The sequence below is a fragment of the Cryptomeria japonica genome, chromosome 2 (genome assembly GCF_030272615.1).
Source record: "Cryptomeria japonica chromosome 2, Sugi_1.0, whole genome shotgun sequence".
NCBI lineage: Eukaryota > Viridiplantae > Streptophyta > Pinopsida > Cupressales > Cupressaceae > Cryptomeria > Cryptomeria japonica.
This window is the reverse complement of record NC_081406.1, coordinates 221,137,689-221,161,521: the sequence shown is the minus strand read 5'-3', so window position 1 is coordinate 221,161,521 and position 23,833 is coordinate 221,137,689.

Below are 23,833 nucleotides of genomic sequence, written 5' to 3'. Positions count from 1 at the left end.
GTCACCGGTATCTGGTGAACCGACAGAGTTATATTGTTCACCAGCACTGACAATGATCTATTATCATCTGGAGATTACTTGGTTATGTCGAAGACATCATTTGGACACTTTGTTTTGGTGATTTGTTCATTGTTCTAATTAGGTTTGCATATTTGTTATTACCAGAAAATAGGTCCAGGATATGCACCAACAAGCATATCTATTCTAGATCAGCACGACACATCATGAAGATGGCTTGTTATTATTGTAAATGCATTGAGCTGACATCAATCGTATATTGATTCATTCGTAATTGATTTTATTGTAATATCTTAGTGAGTCAACCTACTCATTTGGTCTTAGGTTTTGGTATATATGTAAGATCTCATTTATGAGATTGTGTGGTAGTAGTGAAAAAGGATTGTAATAAGGTATATGCGAATATAAGAAGAGCTATACATGCAGACATCATTGAAGATTGAAGGAAGGTTTGAAGAAGGTAAATCAAAGCTTAACCGATACTGAATCCAGCATATGAAGATGCTATTTTGAGAATTACATTATCATTGGTTTTAACCATCCAATTGTAGTCAGTGTGACTCCCATTTTGTGATTGAGCAGTGAGCTCTAGGCAGTTGGCCTTTTTGCATGTGTAGACTCCATATTGTACACACATACTATCTGCAGTAGTATCATCTAATTGTGGGTAAGGTTTCCCACCATGGTTTTTCCCCTTACAAGGTTTCCACGTACAAATAACTATGTTATGTGTTGTGTATGTTATTTGCCTTTTTGTTTCATGCATTAAACTTTACCAGTACTGCAATTAACTATTAAATTGTCTACCAACATTAAAGTTTGGTTTATTGGTATTAAGTATTAAGTTTGGCTAAGTAAGTTTTGGTTTGAAATTTATTGGACAACTTCTTCACCCCCCCCTCTCAGCTGTCTTCAGGACCTAGCAATTGGTATCAGAGCTTAGTCCTCTTTTTGCAAAAGTTTAATAGCTTGAGGAGATCCAATATCTTCTAACTATTTTAGGAAGGACAATCCAAAACTTGATGGAATTAACTATGGCATATGGAAGATATGGATGGAAACACATCTGAATTGCATTGGGAAGGACATATGGGATGATACAAAAAATGGCTATGTTGTTCTTACTCAAGGTCAACCTATTCCACCAACCTTGGCTAAAGATGAGGAAAATGATTGCAAAGCAAGAGAAGCACTCTTGAGCGCATTGTCTGATCAATAAATCATGGGATTATTAGATAGATCTACTACTAAATCTATTTGGGATAAATTGGAGACATTGAATGAAGGTGATACCATAGTCAAAATTGCAAAACTGGAATGCTTCCAGGCCAGGTATGAAAATCTGAAAAATGGAAGAAGATGAAAGGATTTCTGCTTTTATGGAAAGAGTAATTGAAATTGTTTTGGGCATACAATATTGTGGAGGAACCTTAAGTGAAGATGAAATTATGTCTGAAGTTTTAAGAGCTTTTCCACTAGCATACAAAATGAAAGTAACTGCTATTAATGAATTGAGAACAATGCCTAATGCATCAGTATTTAGAGACACTTTGGTTGGAAAACTTTTACCTTTTGAACTTGATGAATTTGATTCTATTACTACAATTAAGATAGATTTAGCTTTCAAAGCATCATCATCATCATCATCTGAAAAATCTGATTGGAAAGCCTTTTATGCAAGAGAACTTGAAGAAATTAGAAAGGAAAATGAAGAACTTGAAGAACTTGAAGCACTATTTGCAAGGAAAATGCCTGAAGGTCTAGTTGGAAGTAAGTATGAAGGTAAAGCACCATTTAAATGTTTTAACTACAATGAGATTGATCATATGGCTTCTAGGTGTCCTGATAGACATGCAAGATTGAAAGAATAAGCTAAAAGAACATACAAGCCTAACACTGAATATCAAAGGTACAGATTTAAGAAGAATAGAGACAAATCAAGTTACTATGTCGATGAAGGAGTTATTGATGATTCTAATGAGGAACCAACAGACAATGGATGGGCTCTTGTTGCTATAATAGAAGATGAGCTGACTGTGAGGCCTCACCTCGACTCAGTTTAACATTCAGTGGATTTTATATTTTAGACTACTATGGATACTTTGTTTTGATGCATTTTTGAGATTTAGAACTTTTATGTTTTCAGGATATTGGATAACATTGCTATGAATTGATGTTTTACTTACATGCTTTATGAGATAGAACACTACATGATTATTAGATAGAATGATATTGCAATGATAGATGTCGTTAATGAATTTGCAGGACCTTACTTTGAATATAGAACTATGATGTATGTTTAGTTTATGTGAATTGGGATGAAAATTGCTTATGTGAATTTGCTTGACAAAAGATGTATTCAATCTGTGCAGATGAAAATTGTATGCAAGTAATGATGTGCATTGTTATATTATTGAATTATATTTTATATGAATATTTGAGAGTACTAATGTGTACATTGAGATGCGCAGGAAATTTACCATGTGACCATGGAAAATTACGGAGAATCAAACCTAGACTTATGTATGTTCGTAAAGCCAGGGTTTGTCTATTTGGAGAGACAACACCCCGTTTGTGTTGTATTTTATTCGTATCAGTACATGCTGCATGTGTGTTATGTGTTATTTAAATGTATTGTGTAAAAACCTCAAGAGACAATTTCATGTTTATTTTTGTAAAAGTATTTTATTTGTGTCACTTGACACATGTGAGGATTTAAATTTTAATATTTTATCTTGTCTCTTGATGGGAAAGTGTTAATTATTATTAATTTTAAATAAAATAATGTGTTGTCAAAAAGATATTTTGAGAATATAATTTTTGGTGTGGTCAACTTATGTTTGACCCGAAAATAAACTTCAGAGGGGTTTAAAATGGGTTAAATGAACACCTAGGGGTAGTTTATTAGGGTTTCCTGAAGCCCATAAGGTATACCTAGGGGTTAGGGGTAATTTTAGGCAAGTTTCTACTTTATTATGATCTTTTTAACGCTTTAAAAATTGGCTTTTTTAAGTTGAGCGAAAATTGAAAATTGAAGGAAAATCAAACCAAGATTTTCCCTCTTGGAAGGAAAGTCTTTTTGCATTTTGCTTTCTTCCTTCTTTTTGTTGATTTTTTTTAGAATCCTGTGAGAACTCAGTGAGTGAGCTTCTTAAGGAGGATTTTTGGGAATAGCTGGTTAATCACCCACTCTCCATATTTGGAGACAGAAGAAAACTTGGAAGAAAAATAATGTTATGGGTTAAAGAAATTGATTAAGGAATATAAAGAATTGTGGATTGGGCAGCTCTTCTTCAGATATCATTATAACCTTTGGGCAGATTAAGGTTGGTTTCATTTTTACTTTTAATGACTTGATTTTGTTATTTTCTGGAAGTTGTTGAATAAGAAAGTCTGTATTCTTGAAAACGAATTTTTGAAAATCTTTTGTTTTTGTTTTATGAATGAATGTGTTTTGGGAGTTTTCTCAAGATCTCTCTTTCTCTTGGGAGAGAAGAGGATCTTGAGGGTGGTAGCAGTGACAGCCCTCGAGTGAGAGACTCTCTTTAGAGAGCGATCACAAGGGATCTTTGTGTGACCCTTGCTGCATGGCCTGTTTGTGCAATGGGGGTCATAAGGAGGGTTATAAGGCTAGAATGCCTTTGGGGGGCATAAGGAATTATGGGGTTGAGATTTTGATTTGTTATTGTGCCATGAGGTGGCTTCTTGTTATTACATACTTGCAGATTCTCCTCAGGGTATTTGGTCCACTACCACCCTTTGAAATTATTCACCACCAAAGTGTGGTGCTGTGAAAGCCAGGTTGGGAATGTGTCTGGAATATTTGTTTGCTTTGTGTTTCTTTGTGTTTGCCTGTTTGTACCCGTCTAGGAATTGGTTCTCCGAGCTCGGGGGTGGCTACCAGTTAGCCTAGGCTAGGAGGTGAGCACTCCGTGGTCAGTTTTGTGTTTTCTATTATGCAGGAAATTCGGAAGAAAGAGGATAGGATTCATGAAAGATATTCAGAAGATTGTATTTGAAGATATTTGAATTCAGTTGCAGATGTATGTTTAAAGTTGTTGTAAATGAATGCCTCAAATTCAAGAGAAAGGAGAAGCAAGTTGAAATTTGTAATAGTAGACTTGAAATCTTTATGTTATGACTGTTCAGAGAAATCATTCTGTAAATTTGGTAGAACATATTTGAGATGTATAAAAAGAAGAAAAGCTTGATATTTCTACTTCTGGTTTATAAAGAAAAAGGGTTTAAATTGTGTTGCATGCAAAAAGCTTCTTGTATCATGGAAAGAAATAAAAGATTTGTTTTTTTTCATTTTGACTTTAATTATATTTCACTTGTGGCAAATAAAAGATTATTGTTGTTGAAAGATTTCTATGTATTTTTTTTATAAAAAAAAAAAGAGTTGTTTTAAGTGAATATTCTATTTTAAAAAAAAAGGAATATATAAATGGATTTCTTTATTTCAAAAAAAAAAGTAAAATGTAGCTTTATAAAATACTTTAAATCGTATTTGTTTTTGTTAAACATTGATTTTAGAAGCTTGTCTTATAGATGCATTTAAACTAATAAATATTTATATATATATATATATATATATATATATATATATATATATATATATATATATATATATATATATATATATATATATATATATATATATATATATAATAATTAAATTCTTGATTTAACTTAAGGTAATCTTTTCCTTTATTTTATTAGCTTAGAAGTTTGCATGTAATAATTCTCTTTTAAAATATATATAGATTTTATTTAGAATTTAAATTTATCTTTTATCTATGCTTTTTAATTTACGAATATACACATATATATATATATACTTATATATAAATATATGTATATATATATATATATTTATATATATATATATATATATTTATATATATATATATATATATATAAATATAAATATATATATATACTTATATTATTAAATGTTATTGTAATTTTTTTAAAAAAATTTAAAAAAAATATGATGGGAACCCCGCGGGCTCCACTGTGTGTACACACAGTGGACGACCGCGCGGTGCCCACTGTGTGCACACACAGTGGAGCCGCTTGCGGCTCCCACTGTGTGGGCACACAGTGGACGGCCACGGCCGCCACTGTGTGGCCACACAGTGGTGCCGCCAGCGGCGCCCACTGTGTGGGCACACAGTGGTGCCGCGGCGCCCACTGTGCGCTCACACAGTGGCGCGCGCGCGGCCCAGCATGCCAATAAACCCCCGCGACCTGCTAAAAAAAAAAGATGGATTCTTGGCCGCCTAGGGCTTCGGCCCAGCTAAGATGTGTAACAGTTAAAAGAAAAATATAATAATTTATAGGGTTTAAAACCCTAACCGAGTGGAGGTTAGGGCAGTTAATTAAGATCATTATTAAAATAATTACCAGTTTAGTAATATACATATATATATGTTTCCATAAATACATATGGAAATTATATATATATGTATGTAAATGTATGAATTTGAGCATTTTTGTATAAGTAATTAAATTTTAAATATATAAATATATGCATAATCAATTATGTATATATGTATATATTTAATTAATCCTGATTTTAACTTTGGTTATATTATAAAGAGAAATATAAAAGAATTAAAAAGACTATAAAGTCATATTGGGGGATAAATTAAAATATCTCTCCTAATACTTTTAGTATGAATAATTTAATAAAACTATTGATTAAATATCTTTTGGAGATAGAATTTAAACCAGTAGGTTTTTCCGCAATTAGATTGTAACAGATTGTCGATGCTTCGTTCGTTCTAGAATGAGCTCGAATTTATTAATGAAATTTTCGTTAACGCTTGTCGCAAGAGTGTGCTTGTTAATTAAATTTAGTATCTTTTAAAAAAAAAAAAATTTGTTCCGTTTTTGCCCTAAATTTTGGGCATGACATTTTGGTATCAGAGCAGGGTTTCCACACTAGGAGCCTTACTCACTTACGTTTCGCCTTAAATATATTTAAAATTATTTTGTTAAATGGAATTTTGAAATTAAATAAATTTAATTCTAAAAGAAATAAATTAATTGTTTTGTCTTATTTCCTCTTAGGATGCCTCCGTTGACGCGACAAGCTCGCCAGCGCGGACGGGGTCCTAGACGTGAGCGCCTAGCTCGCGATGAGGAAGAGAGGGAGGCATCGGTTCCAGAGGAGAACCCAGGAGCACCTCCCGAACAGCCCAATGAACCTAACCGTGACCTTCTAGCAGCCATTCAGAATCTTATTGGCATTGTTCAGGAAAGGATTCCTGCAGAGAACCCTCCGGTTAGGAGTCATGACTCTGGGAGTCATAGATCTGTTGATAGAGAACGGAGCAGGAGCCCAGCTCCGATTCCTGTAGAGAGCCAGGGTGGTAATGAGCCAGAGTCAGTGCATATGCCAGGACCACTTCCTGCGGTGGAACCAGTCTATTTTGAGAGAGGTCGTCGAGATCCAGGGGATCTCATCAGGGAGGTCATGCGCCTCCAACCACCATCCTTCGGAGGTTCTACAGATGGAGTAGAGGCCGAGGCATGGCTTCTGAGTCTTGAGAGGTGCTTTGCGTTGCGTTCTTATGAGAGCAACTTGAAAGCACGTGTTGCAGTTCATCTTCTGAGAGGGACAGCCTCCACCTGGTGGAGACAGGAAGAGTACAAATGCGGATTAGTACCCGATACACTCACTTGGGAGATATTCACCGAGAGGTTCCGTGAGAGGTACCTATCAGAGCACTTCAGGCAGCGTCGTATAGACGAATTTCATGATCTCCAACAAAAAGGCTTGTCAGTAACCCAGTATGAGAGTAAATTCTTTGAGTTGTTGCCATATGTAGATTATCTAAAGGATGAGAAACTTCTTGTAAACCGCTTCATCAGGGGATTGAATGCCGGTATAGCCGGGCCTGTTAGGATGTCCGCTCCAGAGAGCCTTCGGGTTGCTGTAGAGAAGGCACTGATTGCCGAGGAAATTCAGGTTAGACCACAGGATAATAGGGATCGGTATCAGAACCGAAATCCCGCACCTCAGACTTATGGATTCCAGAAACCACATTGGAAGGGGAACAACCGAAATTCTCAGGGGTTCTCCAAACCCCCTCCTCCACAACAGACACCACAGAACCAGAGGCAGAAGCCTCCACAGTATCCGCAGGGCTCCAAGCCCAAGCAGTGGCAGACTCAGGGACAGAAACGTGATCAGAGAGCACAGGGGCAGTACACACAGCCGGCGGGGACTCAGCAGTCCTCCAGGGGTGGGTACAGCGGATCCAGTAGGACAGGAGGACAGGGTTTTTCTAGGCCTCAGGGTGCCCAATTCCAGGCACGGGGTGCTTGCTTTACTTGTGGAGCCATGGGGCACTTGGCGAGGGATTGCCCTCAGGGACAGGTAGCAGGGAGTGAGCGGATGGCCGCTTCAGAGCCGATAGTTGGTGATATGGGCAGGTCCCATAGAGTATTTGCAGTGGTTGACAACCGCCAGGCCGATCATCAAGCCACGGTTATCGAATCTTCAGGTATAATCAGAGGTAACAATGTATCTATTTTGTTTGATTCAGGAGCTACTGACTCCTTTATATCTCCATTGGTTGTGGAGCGTTGCGGGCTAGTGGCAACTAGGCAGGGTGTCAGTTGGGAAGTGGAATTAGCTTCGGGGGCTAGAGTGTCAGTGGAATCAGAAGTTAGGGCATGTCAGTTGCAGATTGGCAAGACCACCACTGTAGTAGACCTTAGAGTGACTCCACTTGGATCTTATGGAATCGTACTTGGCATGGATTGGCTTTATGCCCACAGAGCCAAGATGGATTGCCGTCTGAAAAAGATCGAGTGTGAGGATGATCATGGTTCGCCCATAGTTATCACCGGGATTCAGAGGCCCGTGTCTCTTCGGATGATCTCCGCAATGCAGCTCAAGCGGAGCATGCGAAAGGGATGTCAGCTTTTTGCTATCACTATCAGTGACAGAGGAGAAGAGGAGGAAAAGGAAACATCGCTCGATGACCATCCTATCCTTCAGGGATACTCAGATGTATTTCCTTCAGAGTTACCGGGAATGCCTCCCCGCAGAGAGATTGATTTTCATATAGACCTAGTACCAGGAGCCGAGCCAGTTTCCAGAGCACCTTATAGAATGACCACAAATGAGCTTAATGAACTTAAAATTCAGCTTGAGGAACTTCTTGAGAAGGGTCATATCCGTCCTAGCGTATCCCCGTGGGGTGCACCAGTTATCTTCGTTAAGAAGAAGGATGGATCTCTCCGATTGTGTATGGATTATCGGCAGCTAAATAAAGTAACCATCAAGAACCGATATCCTTTGCCTAGAATTGATGATTTATTTGACCAGCTTCAGGGTGCCAAAGTCTTTTCCAAAATAGATCTGAAGTCAGGATACCATCAGTTGAGAATAGTGGAAAGTGATATCCACAAGACCGCTTTTCGCACTAGATATGGTCACTATGAGTTTACCGTAGTCCCCTTTGGACTTACGAATGCCCCAGCAGTTTTTATGAGTCTCATGAATGGGGTGTTCCGTACCTTTCTGGACCGTTTTGTTATTGTGTTCCTCGATGATATATTGATATATTCTCGGAATGAGAAGGAGCATGAGGAGCACCTGAAACAGGTATTGCAGTGTTTGCGAGATAACCAGTTGTTTGGCAGCCTATCGAAGTGTGCTTTCTTTCGATCTGAGGTCAAGTACCTTGGACACGTTATTTCCGGTGATGGGATCTCAGTTGACCCATCAAAGATTAGGGCTATTATGGATTGGCCAGCGCCTACCAGTGTGACAGAGGTCAGGAGTTTTATGGGTTTAGCAGGATATTACCGATGTTTTGTCGAAGGGTTCTCAAGAGTCGCACACCCTATTACCTCTCTTCAGCGTAAAGGGAAGAAATTCGAGTGGACAGAGAAGTGCGAGAAGGCCTTTCAGGAACTCAAGAAGGCACTTACTAGCGCTCCTATCCTTGTTGTACCAGATCCTTCAGCTGATTTCATGGTTTGTACCGATGCTTCCTTAGAGGGTTTAGGGGCAGTTCTTATGCAAGGTGGTAGGGCCATAGCTTTCGAGTCTAGGAAACTTAAGACTCATGAACTTAATTATCCCACTCACGACCTTGAGCTCGCAGCGGTAGTGCATGCACTTGTGAGGTGGAGACACTTCCTTTTAGGACATCACTTTGAGTTGCATTCAGATCACCAGAGTATTCAGTATATCTTCACTCAGCCGAACCTTAATGCACGTCAGAGGAGATGGATGGAGTTTTTGTGCGAATATGATTTTGACGTTCACTACATCAAGGGTAAGGAAAATGTAGTTGCAGATGCCCTGAGTAGGAGACGTCATGAGGTTTGCACCATATCCATGGGCACAGACTTGAGGGACCGCATACTTCGGCATTTGTCAGAGGATGGATGGTATGCAGAGGTTTGTCAGGTGTTACGTTCTCCGGTCACTCTAGAAGGGAAATATGTGGATTATTCCTTGGAGTCCGATGGACTATTACGCCATAGAGGGCACATTTATGTACCTTCCTCCGGAGGGTTGCGAGAGTTCATTGTCTCGGAAGCTCATAGAGCTCCTTATGCAGCGCATCCCGGGGTTAAGAAGTTGCATGCAGACTTGAGGCAGTTGTATCATTGGCCGGGAATGCGGCAGCTCATTGCTGAGATAGTAGCTCGGTGTCTCGAGTGTCAGAGGGTAAAGGCGGAGCACCGCCATCCAGGTGGGTTGCTTCAGTCTCATGCTATACCAGAGTGGAAGTGGGATACTATATCCATGGATTTCATCATTGGTCTCCCTATGTCTTCTCGTCGCCATGATGCTATCTTGGTGACAGTTGACAAGTTGACCAAAGTAGCTCACTTTTCACCAGTCCGTACTACATTCACAGCTCCTGCAGTAGCACAGGTGTTCTTGCGAGACATTGTTAGACTTCATGGCGTACCCCGCAAGATTATTTCTGACAGGGATTCTCTTTTCACTTCTACCTTTTGGAAGTCATTACAGGCAGCTATGGGCACAAAGCTCAATTTCAGTACAGCTTATCACCCGGAGACAGATGGTCAGATAGAGAGAGTCAATCAGGTGTTAGAGGATATGCTTCGTATGTACGTCATGGATCATCAGACCCGGTGGGAGGAGTATCTTCCCTTAGTGGAGTTTGCCTATAACAATGGGCATCACACTTCTTTGGGAATGCCACCCTACCAGGCATTATACGGCAGGCCTTGCAGGACACCCTTGAGTTGGGATCGCATAGAGGATAGAGTTGCCATTGGTCCTGAGTTAGTTCGAGATATGGAACAGCAGGTGGATTTGATTAGGCAGCGTCTCAGAGAGGCTCAGGATAGACAGAAGAAGTATGCCGATGCAAAGAGGATTGACCGTAGTTACTTGGTTGGAGACAGAGTTTTCTTGAGAGTGCGACCGCATAAGAGTCTGATCCGCTACGGAAAGGGTTCTAAGCTCGCACCTCGCTTTGTAGGACCTTTTGAGATTCTGGAGAGGATAGGCCCAGTTGCCTACCGTTTAGCTTTGCCACCTAGCCTGTCACGCATCCACGATGTTTTTCATGTTTCAGTTTTGAGAAAATATATCTATGATGAGTCTCATATTTTAGATTGGGATGCCTTGCAGGTGGAGTCGGACGGGCAGCTAGCTTTGGAGCCCATTCGCATTTTGGCACGCCGGACATTGGCCCTTCGAGGTCGAGAGCTGGACCAGGTTAGGGTCCAGTGGGATTGTTATGATGAGGTTACGGCTTCATGGGAGGACGCAGCACGTATGAGATCAGAGTACCCTCACCTCTTTGATGAACTCCAGGAGGAAGTTCATGCCTAGAGGGGGAGGATGTGAGGCCTCACCTCGACTCAGTTTAACATTCAGTGGATTTTATATTTTAGACTACTATGGATACTTTGTTTTGATGCATTTTTGAGATTTAGAACTTTTATGTTTTCAGGATATTGGATAACATTGCTATGAATTGATGTTTTACTTACATGCTTTATGAGATAGAACACTACATGATTATTAGATAGAATGATATTGCAATGATAGATGTCGTTAATGAATTTGCAGGACCTTACTTTGAATATAGAACTATGATGTATGTTTAGTTTATGTGAATTGGGATGAAAATTGCTTATGTGAATTTGCTTGACAAAAGATGTATTCAATCTGTGCAGATGAAAATTGTATGCAAGTAATGATGTGCATTGTTATATTATTGAATTATATTTTATATGAATATTTGAGAGTACTAATGTGTACATTGAGATGCGCAGGAAATTTACCATGTGACCATGGAAAATTACGGAGAATCAAACCTAGACTTATGTATGTTCGTAAAGCCAGGGTTTGTCTATTTGGAGAGACAACACCCCGTTTGTGTTGTATTTTATTCGTATCAGTACATGCTGCATGTGTGTTATGTGTTATTTAAATGTATTGTGTAAAAACCTCAAGAGACAATTTCATGTTTATTTTTGTAAAAGTATTTTATTTGTGTCACTTGACACATGTGAGGATTTAAATTTTAATATTTTATCTTGTCTCTTGATGGGAAAGTGTTAATTATTATTAATTTTAAATAAAATAATGTGTTGTCAAAAAGATATTTTGAGAATATAATTTTTGGTGTGGTCAACTTATGTTTGACCCGAAAATAAACTTCAGAGGGGTTTAAAATGGGTTAAATGAACACCTAGGGGTAGTTTATTAGGGTTTCCTGAAGCCCATAAGGTATACCTAGGGGTTAGGGGTAATTTTAGGCAAGTTTCTACTTTATTATGATCTTTTTAACGCTTTAAAAATTGGCTTTTTTAAGTTGAGCGAAAATTGAAAATTGAAGGAAAATCAAACCAAGATTTTCCCTCTTGGAAGGAAAGTCTTTTTGCATTTTGCTTTCTTCCTTCTTTTTGTTGATTTTTTCTAGAATCCTGTGAGAACTCAGTGAGTGAGCTTCTTAAGGAGGATTTTTGGGAATAGCTGGTTAATCACCCACTCTCCATATTTGGAGACAGAAGAAAACTTGGAAGAAAAATAATGTTATGGGTTAAAGAAATTGATTAAGGAATATAAAGAATTGTGGATTGGGCAGCTCTTCTTCAGATATCATTATAACCTTTGGGCAGATTAAGGTTGGTTTCATTTTTACTTTTAATGACTTGATTTTGTTATTTTCTGGAAGTTGTTGAATAAGAAAGTCTGTATTCTTGAAAACGAATTTTTGAAAATCTTTTGTTTTTGTTTTATGAATGAATGTGTTTTGGGAGTTTTCTCAAGATCTCTCTTTCTCTTGGGAGAGAAGAGGATCTTGAGGGTGGTAGCAGTGACAGCCCTCGAGTGAGAGACTCTCTTTAGAGAGCGATCACAAGGGATCTTTGTGTGACCCTTGCTGCATGGCCTGTTTGTGCAATGGGGGTCATAAGGAGGGTTATAAGGCTAGAATGCCTTTGGGGGGCATAAGGAATTATGGGGTTGAGATTTTGATTTGTTATTGTGCCATGAGGTGGCTTCTTGTTATTACATACTTGCAGATTCTCCTCAGGGTATTTGGTCCACTACCACCCTTTGAAATTATTCACCACCAGAGTGTGGTGCTGTGAAAGCCAGGTTGGGAATGTGTCTGGAATATTTGTTTGCTTTGTGTTTCTTTGTGTTTGCCTGTTTGTACCCGTCTAGGAATTGGTTCTCCGAGCTCGGGGGTGGCTACCAGTTAGCCTAGGCTGGGAGGTGAGCACTCCGTGGTCAGTTTTGTGTTTTCTATTATGCAGGAAATTCGGAAGAAAGAGGATAGGATTCATGAAAGATATTCAGAAGATTGTATTTGAAGATATTTGAATTCAGTTGCAGATGTATGTTTAAAGTTGTTGTAAATGAATGCCTCAAATTCAAGAGAAAGGAGAAGCAAGTTGAAATTTGTAATAGTAGACTTGAAATCTTTATGTTATGACTGTTCAGAGAAATCATTCTGTAAATTTGGTAGAACATATTTGAGATGTATAAAAAGAAGAAAAGCTTGATATTTCTACTTCTGGTTTATAAAGAAAAAGGGTTTAAATTGTGTTGCATGCAAAAAGCTTCTTGTATCATGGAAAGAAATAAAAGATTTGTTTTTTTTCATTTTGACTTTAATTATATTTCACTTGTGGCAAATAAAAGATTATTGTTGTTGAAAGATTTCTATTTATTTTTTTTATAAAAAAAAAAAGAGTTGTTTTAAGTGAATATTCTATTTTAAAAAAAAAGGAATATATAAATGGATTTCTTTATTTCAAAAAAAAAAGTAAAATGTAGCTTTATAAAATACTTTAAATCGTATTTGTTTTTGTTAAACATTGATTTTAGAAGCTTGTCTTATAGATGCATTTAAACTAATAAATATTTATATATATATATATATATATATATATATATATATATATATATATATATATATATATATATATATATATATATATAATAATTAAATTCTTGATTTAACTTAAGGTAATCTTTTCCTTTATTTTATTAGCTTAGAAGTTTGCATGTAATAATTCTCTTTTAAAATATATATAGATTTTATTTAGAATTTAAATTTATCTTTTATCTATGCTTTTTAATTTACGAATATACACACATATATATATATACTTATATATAAATATATGTATATATATATATATATTTATATATATATATATATATATTTATATATATATATATATATATAAATATAAATATATATATATACTTATATTATTAAATGTTATTGTAATTTTTTAAAAAAAATTTAAAAAAAATATGATGGGAACCCCGCGGGCTCCACTGTGTGTACACACAGTGGACGACCGCGCGGCGCCCACTGTGTGCACACACAGTGGAGCCGCTTGCGGCTCCCACTGTGTGGGCACACAGTGGACGGCCACGGCCGCCACTGTGTGGCCACACAGTGGTGCCGCCAGCGGCGCCCACTGTGTGGGCACACAGTGGTGCCGCGGCGCCCACTGTGCGCTCACACAGTGGCGCGCGCGCGGCCCAGCATGCCAATAAACCCCCGCGACCTGCTAAAAAAAAAAGATGGATTCTTGGCCGCCTAGGGCTTCGGCCCAGCTAAGATGTGTAACAGTTAAAAGAAAAATATAATAATTTATAGGGTTTAAAACCCTAACCGAGTGGAGGTTAGGGCAGTTAATTAAGATCATTATTAAAATAATTACCAGTTTAGTAATATACATATATATATGTTTCCATAAATACATATGGAAATTATATATATATGTATGTAAATGTATGAATTTGAGCATTTTTGTATAAGTAATTAAATTTTAAATATATAAATATATGCATAATCAATTATGTATATATGTATATATTTAATTAATCCCGATTTTAACTTTGGTTATATTATAAAGAGAAATATAAAAGAATTAAAAAGACTATAAAGTCATATTGGGGGATAAATTAAAATATCTCTCCTAATACTTTTAGTATGAATAATTTAATAAAACTATTGATTAAATATCTTTTGGAGATAGAATTTAAACCAGTAGGTTTTTCCGCAATTAGATTGTAACAGATTGTCGATGCTTCGTTCGTTCTAGAATGAGCTCGAATTTATTAATGAAATTTTCGTTAACGCTTGTCGCAAGAGTGTGCTTGTTAATTAAATTTAGTATCTTTTAAAAAAAAAAAAATTTGTTCCGTTTTTGCCCTAAATTTTGGGCATGACACCGACACCTACTGTTCAATCGCTAGAGTAGGCCCTGACAGCTAAAATTGAAGATAAGGATGAATGGATTATTGATTCTGGATGTTCACATGATATGATTGGTGATAAGAGTAAATTCTTAACCTTTCAAGAATACAATGGAGGTCTATTAAGATTTAGAGATGACAAAGCTTGTTTGATCAAAGGAAAAGGCACTATATCTTTTTATGGTAAGCATAATACTGATAATGCTTACTATTTTGAAGGTTTGAAGCACAATCTTTTGAGTGTTGGTAAATTAGTTGAAAAGGGATTTCAATTACAATTCAAGAATGGTAAATGCAAAATCATGAACAGAACTAGCTTACAAATTGCAACCGGTAATCAAACTAGAGGTAATATATTTCATTTGAATAACAATGAGAAGACATGCTTGATTGTACATATTGATGAAAGTTGGCTATGGCATAAGAGATTGGTAAATTTTGATTGCATTGTGAAAATCAGTACAACTAAGGTAGTAAAAGATTTACCTAAGATTGTTAAGCCTCACAATTTGGTATGTAAGGAATGTCAATTTGGAAAACAAGTTAGAGCATCTTTTAAGAGTATACTAGAAAAATCCAATAATTTTCTTGACTTAATTCATATTGATTTATGTGGTCGAGAAAGAACTCGAAGTTTACAAGGAGATAGTTATTTTATGCTATTCATTGATGACTATTCTAGAATGTGTTGGGTTACTTTTCTCAGGGAGAAATCAAAAGGTTTTGGGAAGTTAAAACTATTCAAGGTGATGGTAGAGAATGAAACAGATAAGAAAATCAAATGTTTGAGATCAGATCAAGGAGGTGAATTCACATCTAAGGAATTTAATACATTCTATGAAGTGAATGGAATTAGAGGACAATTATCAACACCTCGGACACCCCAACAAAATGGAGTTGTGGAAAGAAAGAATATAACTATTTTGGATGTAGCTAGAAGCATGATATCAGAAGCAAATATACCTCATGTGTATTGGAGAGAAGTAGTTTATACAACTATTTATACATTCAACAAAGTTCACATCAAAGGTGAAACCGGTAAGACCCCTCATGAACTATGGTTTGGTAATACTCCTACTCTTAAATATTTTAGAAAATTTGGAAGTAAATGCTATATTAGAAGAGATGAGTATATTGGCAAATTTTATCCTAGAAGTGATGAAGGAATATTTCTTGGTTATTCATCTAAGAGCAAGGCATATAGATGTTTTAATAAAAGATTATAGAAAATCATTGAAAGTGAAAATGTGAAGATTGATGAATAGTTTAGAAGATCTATAGAGTCTGAACCTGCAGTTGTGATAATCACAAATGAACCTACTATAAGCACACTGGTATAGAATGTTGATCAAGTCACACCGGTATCATCTGAGAATTCCACAGTGAGTGAGGAACAACAACAAGTAAAAACACCCCGGTATGTAAGATTGAATCACTCTGAAAATCAGATAATTGGGAACAAGTATCAAGGAGTTATGAGTAGAGGAAGACTGTCAAATGAAAAGGTATGTCTTATTTCTCAAATTGAACCAGCAACTGTTAATGAGGCATGTGAAGATAAACACTGGATTAAGGCTATGGAAGATGAATTGGAACAAATTGAAAATAATAACACATGGACATTAGTTCCCCAGCCTAAAGACAAAAATGTAATTGGAACTAAATGGGTATTCAGAAATAAACTTAATGAAGATAGTAAGGTAATCAGAAATAAAGAAAGATTAGTATGTAAGGGATATTCATAGAAAGAAGGAATTGATTACAATGAAACCTTTGTACCGGTAGCTAGAATTGAGGCAATTAGATTATTCTTGGCTTTTGTAGCACACAAGAACTATAAAGTATATCAAATGGATGTTAAATGTGCATTTCTGAATGGTGATCTAGAAGAGGAAGTTTACATTGAATAGCCTGATGGATTTTCTTTGACAGATGACAAAGATATGGTTTGTAGGTTAAGGAAATCTTTATATGGATTGAAGCAAGCTCCTAGAGCTTGGTATGGTAGATTGGACAAACATATTTTGAAGGTTGGTTTCACTAAAGGTAATGCTAACAACAATCTATATTACAAAGTAACTAATGATGACATCTTGGTTATTGAATTTTTTGTTGATGATATAATCTTTGGAGGAGAAGATGGATTGTGTAAAGAATTTTCTAATAAGATGTAGGAAGAATTTGAAATGTCTATGATTGGAGAGATAAAAACTTTTTTAGGATTGTAGATTTCATAGAATAATAAAGGTATATTCATAAATCAATCAAAGTACTTGAAAGAATTACTAAAGAAATTTGGCATGGAAAACTCTAAACTGGTAAGCACACCTATGACTACAACTGCTAAGCTATCTTTGAAGGATGAATCAAAACCTATTAAGACAACTAGGTACAAGTTTATGATAGGAGGTTTACTGTATTTGACACAAACAAGACCTGATATAATGAATGCAGTATGTATTGTTTCAAGATTTTAGAGTAATCCTAAAGAAAATCATGAATCAACAGTAAAAAGGATTTTCCAATATCTACAAGGCATAAAAAATATTGGTTTATGGTATCCTAATGATGAAAACTTTGATTTATGTGCATACACCGATGCAAATTGGGCAAGAGATGTAGATGATAGAAAAAGCACCACCGGTGGAGCATTCTTTCTTGGTAGAAGATTAATCTCTTGGTTGAGCAAGAAACAAAGTTGTACATTACTACTAATAGTAGAATCAGAATATGTTGCAGTAGCAACTAATTATACACAGGTATTATGGATCAAGCAAATGTTGAAGGACATAAAGGTAAAATGCAAAGAACCTATAATCATTTACTCTAATAATATGGCAGCAATTGATATATCAAAGAATCTGGTATTTCACTCAAAAACTAAACATGTTTCTATCAAATTTAATTTTCTGAAAGAGAATGTTGAAGCAAAAGAAGTGAAATTGGTTTATGTAAATACTAAAGAGAAGATTGCAGATATCTTTACCAAGCCTTTGCCTAAGGATACTTTTGAATATCTTAGGGAGCAGCTTGGAGTTATACCCTCACTAGTAGAAACCTAGACATTTGATGATTGTCATCAACTAACAGAATTAACAGAGAAATCTTTTCCGACTTTGATGAGGAGAGCTACTTCTCAGGGGGAGTAGTTGGATAAATTGATAAGTTCATATTTTATGATAAGTTCTTTGAACTGATTGTATTTGGTTTTGTATTGCTTTGGCATTTGATGTCAAAGGGGGAGAGATATCTATGGAAAAACACATTATCTTTTGGGGAGAGATTATTCATTGTGGGAGATATTGTTACTCTTTGTATCTGTATTTTGATGATCTCTTTTGGAGAATGTTGGTTTTTGGTTTTCGGCGTTTCTGCTTTGGCACTTAGATGGTTTTTCCATCTTGTGTTGCCATCAATGCTAAAAGGGGAGATTGTTGGTATTTTGGATATGTTGATATGGTTTTTTCATTCATGTCAACACTTGTCAACATTTGAGAAACACTTAGAGATCTTTGGTTATGTTCGTTGGCATGATCGGTGACCTATGCATAGTCATTGATATCTGGTTAACCAATAGGGTTATATTGTTCACTAACACTGAGGATGATCTATTATCATCTAGAGATTACTTGGTTATGTCGAAGACATCATTTGGACACTTTGTTTTGGTGATTTGTTCATTGGTCTAATCAGGTTTGCATATTTGTTGTTACCGGCAAATAGGTCAAGGATATGCATTGGCAAACATATCTATTCCATATCAGCATGACACGTCATGAAGATGACTTGTTATTATTGTAAATGCATTGAGCCAACATCATGCATTGCATATTGATTCATTTGTAATTGATTTTATTGTAATATCTTAGTGAGCTGACCTACTCATTTGGTCTTAGGTTTTGGTATATATGTAAGATTTCATTTATGAGATTGTGTGGTAGTAGTGAAAAAGGATTGTAATAAGGTATATGAAAATATAAGCAGAGCTATACATGTAGACATCATTCAAGATCGAAGGAAGGTTTGAAGAAGGCAAATTAGAGCTTAAGAGGTACTGAATCCAGCATATGAAGATGCTATTTTGAGGAGTACATTATCATTGGATTTAACCATCCAATTGTAGTCAGTGTGACTCCCATTTTATGATTGAGCAGTGAGCTCTAGGTAGTTGGCCTTTCTGCATGTACAAAATCTATATTGTACACACATACTATCTACAGTAGTATCATCTGATTGTGGGTAAAGTTTCCCACTGTGGTTTTTCCCCCTACAGGGTTTCCACGTACAAATAACTATGTTATGTGTTGTGTATGTTATTTGTCTTTTTGTTTCATGCATTAGACTTTATGGGGATTGCAATTAACTGTTAAACTGTCTACCAACATTAAAGTTTGGTTTACCAGTATTAAGTATTAAGTTTGGCTAAGTTAGTTTTGGTTTGAAATTTATTGGACAATTGATTCACTGCCCTGCCTCTCAGTTGCCTCTGGGACCTAACACACTATTCTTGCTTACTGGTATACAACAACTTAGTAGTTTTGTTGTCTAACACATTCCTCTACTGGTCAGGCTTTACCGGTAGGCCTAGATGACTTAGATGACTCATCAAACATGGTTGCCATCAATGACAACACAAATAAATTCATCAAATAACTTACAACTATTATCAACATCATCTAGCCAACAATCTCCATCAAATAACTTTACTGGTTATGCCAACAATAACTTTACCGATCATCTTCTCATCTCATCATCATTACCACATGCCATTAATCTTCACATCATTATCTTTATTAGATATGCCAACAATATGCCATTAATCTCCCCCTTTGGCATTTATGGCAACACCAAAATAGCAATAGCAAAAGCTCATCAAAATCTCATCATGCAAAACTGAATGCTCACCATAAATAACTATTAGAGTTCCAGTTATGACTATTGTACTAGATCTTCTCTATTCTTATCCTTCTTTACTTTACTTCTCCTCATATCATTTTTCTTCTCCCCCTTTGCATTTCTTCTCCCACTTTGACAACAATGCCAAAGGTGCAAAGTGTCAAATTCATGTTCTGTTGCTATGGTTTTCTTCATCTCAGTTTCTCCCCCTGAGGAGTAGCCCACTTCTCATCAATCCACAGTGAAAGATCTTCAATTAGTCCATTGGATTGATGCCTCAACAACATCTTAGTTGAATTTTGGTAGGGGTATAACCCCTAACTTGCCTTTGAGATATTCAAAGGTAGCCTTAGGCAATGGCTTAGTGAATATATCAGTCAACTGCTCCTTACTTAACACATGCTCCATCCTGGCTGTCTTTTCCTGCACTCTCTCTCTCAAAAAATGATACTTTAGTTCAATATGCTTTGTTCTAGTAAGCAATACTAGATTCTTAGAAATTTTTATTTCACTTGTATTATCACAATATATAATCATCAGTTCTGTCATAGTCTCCTTGAATCCCTCCAATACATGTCTCATCCATATTTCTTGAGTACAGTTCATGGATGCAGCCACATACTTTGCTTCTATTGTAGACTAAGAAATGCAACTTTGTTTCTTACTGGTCAAGGTTACTAGTCTTCCTCCTAGAAATAATGCACCACCGGTTGTGCTCTTTCGATTATCTACATTACTTGCCCAATCAACATCCGTGAACACCTTCAAAGAGAAGTTGCCTTTGTATGGATACCATAATCCATAATCAGTAGTTCCTCTAAGATATGTGAAAATTCTCTTCACTGCAATCAAATGGGTATCTTTAGGATTATTCTAAAATCTAGCCACTATACCAACTACATGAGCAATAATCAATCTGCTATGAATAACATAGTGTAGTTTTCCACTCATAGATCTATAGTCAGTTTTATTCACTGGATCTAAATCATCTTCCTTTGATAGTCCAAAACTAGTAACCATAGGGGTTCCAACTGGTTTACAGTCTTCCATTCCAAAGGTTTTCAATAACTCCTTCACATACTTGGACTGATTGATAAAGATGCCTCCTTTTATCTGGTGGACCTAGAAACCAATGAAAATTTTGATTTCTCCTATCAAAGACATTTCAAACTCCTTTTTCATTTCTTCTGCAAAAGATAAACTCATGTCATCATTTCATCCAAATATGATATCATCAACAAATACTTTTGTAATTAATAACTTGTCTCCTTCAGTTTTCAAGTAGATATTGTTTTCTTCACTAGTTCTCTGAAATCCAAACTTTATCGGATTTGAATGGAGTCTCTCAAACCATGCTCTTTGATCTTTCTTTAATCCATATAAAGATTTATGCAGTTTGCACACTATGTCCTTGCCTTTAGTCATTGCAAACCCATCTGGTTGTTTTGTGCAAACCTCTTCTTATATAATTCTATTCAAAAATGCAAAATTCACATCTATCTTGTAAACCTTGAATCCCTTGAATACTATAAATTCAAGTAGCATTCTAACTCCTGCAAGTCTAGCAACCAGTGCAAAGGTTTCTCCATAATCCTCGCCTTCTTCTTATGCATATCCTTTGCAAACTAGTATAGCCTTGTTCCTAACCACTTCAAGATCTTTATTCAATTTGTTTCTAAACACCCACTTAGTACCAATCACATTTTTATTAGCTAGTCTAGGGACAAGTGACCAAGTGTTGTTCTTCTCTATTTGATCAATCTCTTTATTCATAGCATTTATCCAATCATCATCCTTGAGAGCTTCTCTCATTGTCTTTAGTTCAATTGTGGAAATCAGACAAGCACTTTCTTTGATCTTTCTTCTTGTTTGAACTCCAACATTCCTGTCTCAAAGTCTGTAATCTTCTAAGTGATTCAAATTTACATATCTAGGTATAACAAGTTATGGTATAGAAGTATCTTCTTGTTCTTCATCTTCATCTTCTGTATCTACCAGTTGAGCAGTATCCAGCACACTGTTCTTCTCTGCATCATTTGAACTTCCGGTTCAATAATCACTAGCTTCTATTCCTCTACTACATCACACTTGATGGTATCATCAAACTTCTTAGCAACTAGGGTTTCCAGTTTGAATGCTCTTCTACAATCTTCAAAATCCGCTATCAACTTCGCCAAAGTAGTAATAAAAAGTTCTTCTATGTTTCTATCACCTTCCAGATGTGCTCTAAAAAATGTTAAGTGAAACACGAGACTATCAAAACACCTTTTTTTTTGCCTTTTATCATACCAGTTGAACATACCCTAATCACTATTCAACTATAAAAATTGATACCAACACACATATCACATTCAATTTATCGGTTGAGATGTAACTAGTTCAAAACTCACTCCATAACATCATATAGCATCAAAACATGCATATTTGACTTACTACACACCATTTAGGGGGTTTGGAAATAGATCTGACAATATGTTCCCCCTAAGCTTCATCATATCTTAGTTTATTGGTGAAGGATTCTCCACACTAGGTGAAGAATTGGAGGCCTCGGATGGTTTCTCCTCACTTTTCTTCTTCCATATCTTATTCATCTCATTTCTAGTTTCTTCCACATCTACTATCTTCTTTCCTTTCTGTTCAATAGACTGACTAACTGGTTTGTTCATTCTAGCTCTGCAAAAATTTGCCAAGTGTCCCAGTTTGCAATAGTGGAAACATGCCATTCCAAATTCTCTCTAGGGTCCAGCATTGCCTCTACCAGTTCTTCGCTGGCAATTTATAGCTACATGAACAAAGTTGTGACAAATTGAACATGTCACATTCCATCTATTCTCCATTTCATATTGATTATTCACATTAGGTCTCTTCCAAGTAGGGTTACTTCATTCATTGTAAGATCTATGCCATTCAACATTAGGTCTTTGATCCATGTAAGATCTTTGATTATTCACTCTTGACCTGCACTCAATAGCTCTATGCCCATACTTGTTGCAATTGAAGCAATATCCATAAAAATTACTAGGCTTATATCCTTCATATTCATTAGGTTTATAAGCAACAAAATTACTGGATCTACTTCTACAAACATATGTAATATGACCTACCTTATGAGAGTTAAAACATACTGGTTTTTAGGTTCTCTTACCGGTGTTCTTCTTTTTGGTCTTTGGTGAAAATTTGACTTCATGCATGGTGACCTTAGTATCAGATGGTTCTCCTTGTTCAAAGGCCGTGTATCCCAATCCATGTGTATCTCCATTCTACCTTTGTGACTGAATCTTCTCATCAAGCATAGCAGTGCTCTTGTTGAATTTAGCTAGTAACTCATTAGCATCAGCCACCTCCTTGGTAAGTTCCCCATTCTTCTTTGTAATATTTTCTCAGACAGATATCATCATGTCTATATCAGCTTGTATTTCCTCTTTTTCCTCTTTTCCCTCTCGAAGATGTACATGCAAGGTACTAATCTCCTGGTTCAACTTTAATATTTCATGGTCCTTATCTCTTATTGTTTCTTCAGCTGTCCTTCTGGCTTCCAATTCTTGACTCATCCTAATGGTAAGGGATTCTAGCTCTCTCCTTAGATTTTTCTTATAATCATTCATTTTTTCCACCTCATTAACCAAGGAATCAATGTTTGCTTCCTTAGATGAACTATTTTCACTGATTTCCCACAACTGTTCAACCAACACTTTTATCTTAGCCAATAAAGCTTTGTATTTGACCTTTAATTCATCATAGACTTCTTTAGATTCTACAAGCCTATTTGAAAGCTCTTTGTAACTCATTGAACCTTCTCCCATGTTATCCTTAAGGATCTTTCCCAAGTGGTTAAACCTTTAAGGGAATTAGGTTCAGATCTTTACCTCAAGTGGTTAAGCTTTTGCACAAAGAGGACCTAGTCATATGATACCAATTTTTATTATGACGATCTGGTAACTATTGAGAGCAGGGCTGAGTCAGTAGTTAAACTATTCTAAAATACTTTAAAAGCACTTCAAAAACTAGTATTGGTAACAACTCAAACAGTCCTTTAAACTAATCTATCAAACCATTCTCTTAAGTTTTCATCAACATGTAAATAAAGTAATGATATCAAATCCACACATCAAAAATACATCACCACATGAACACAAATATTTTTCACATGGAAACCCAAATGGTAAAAACCAT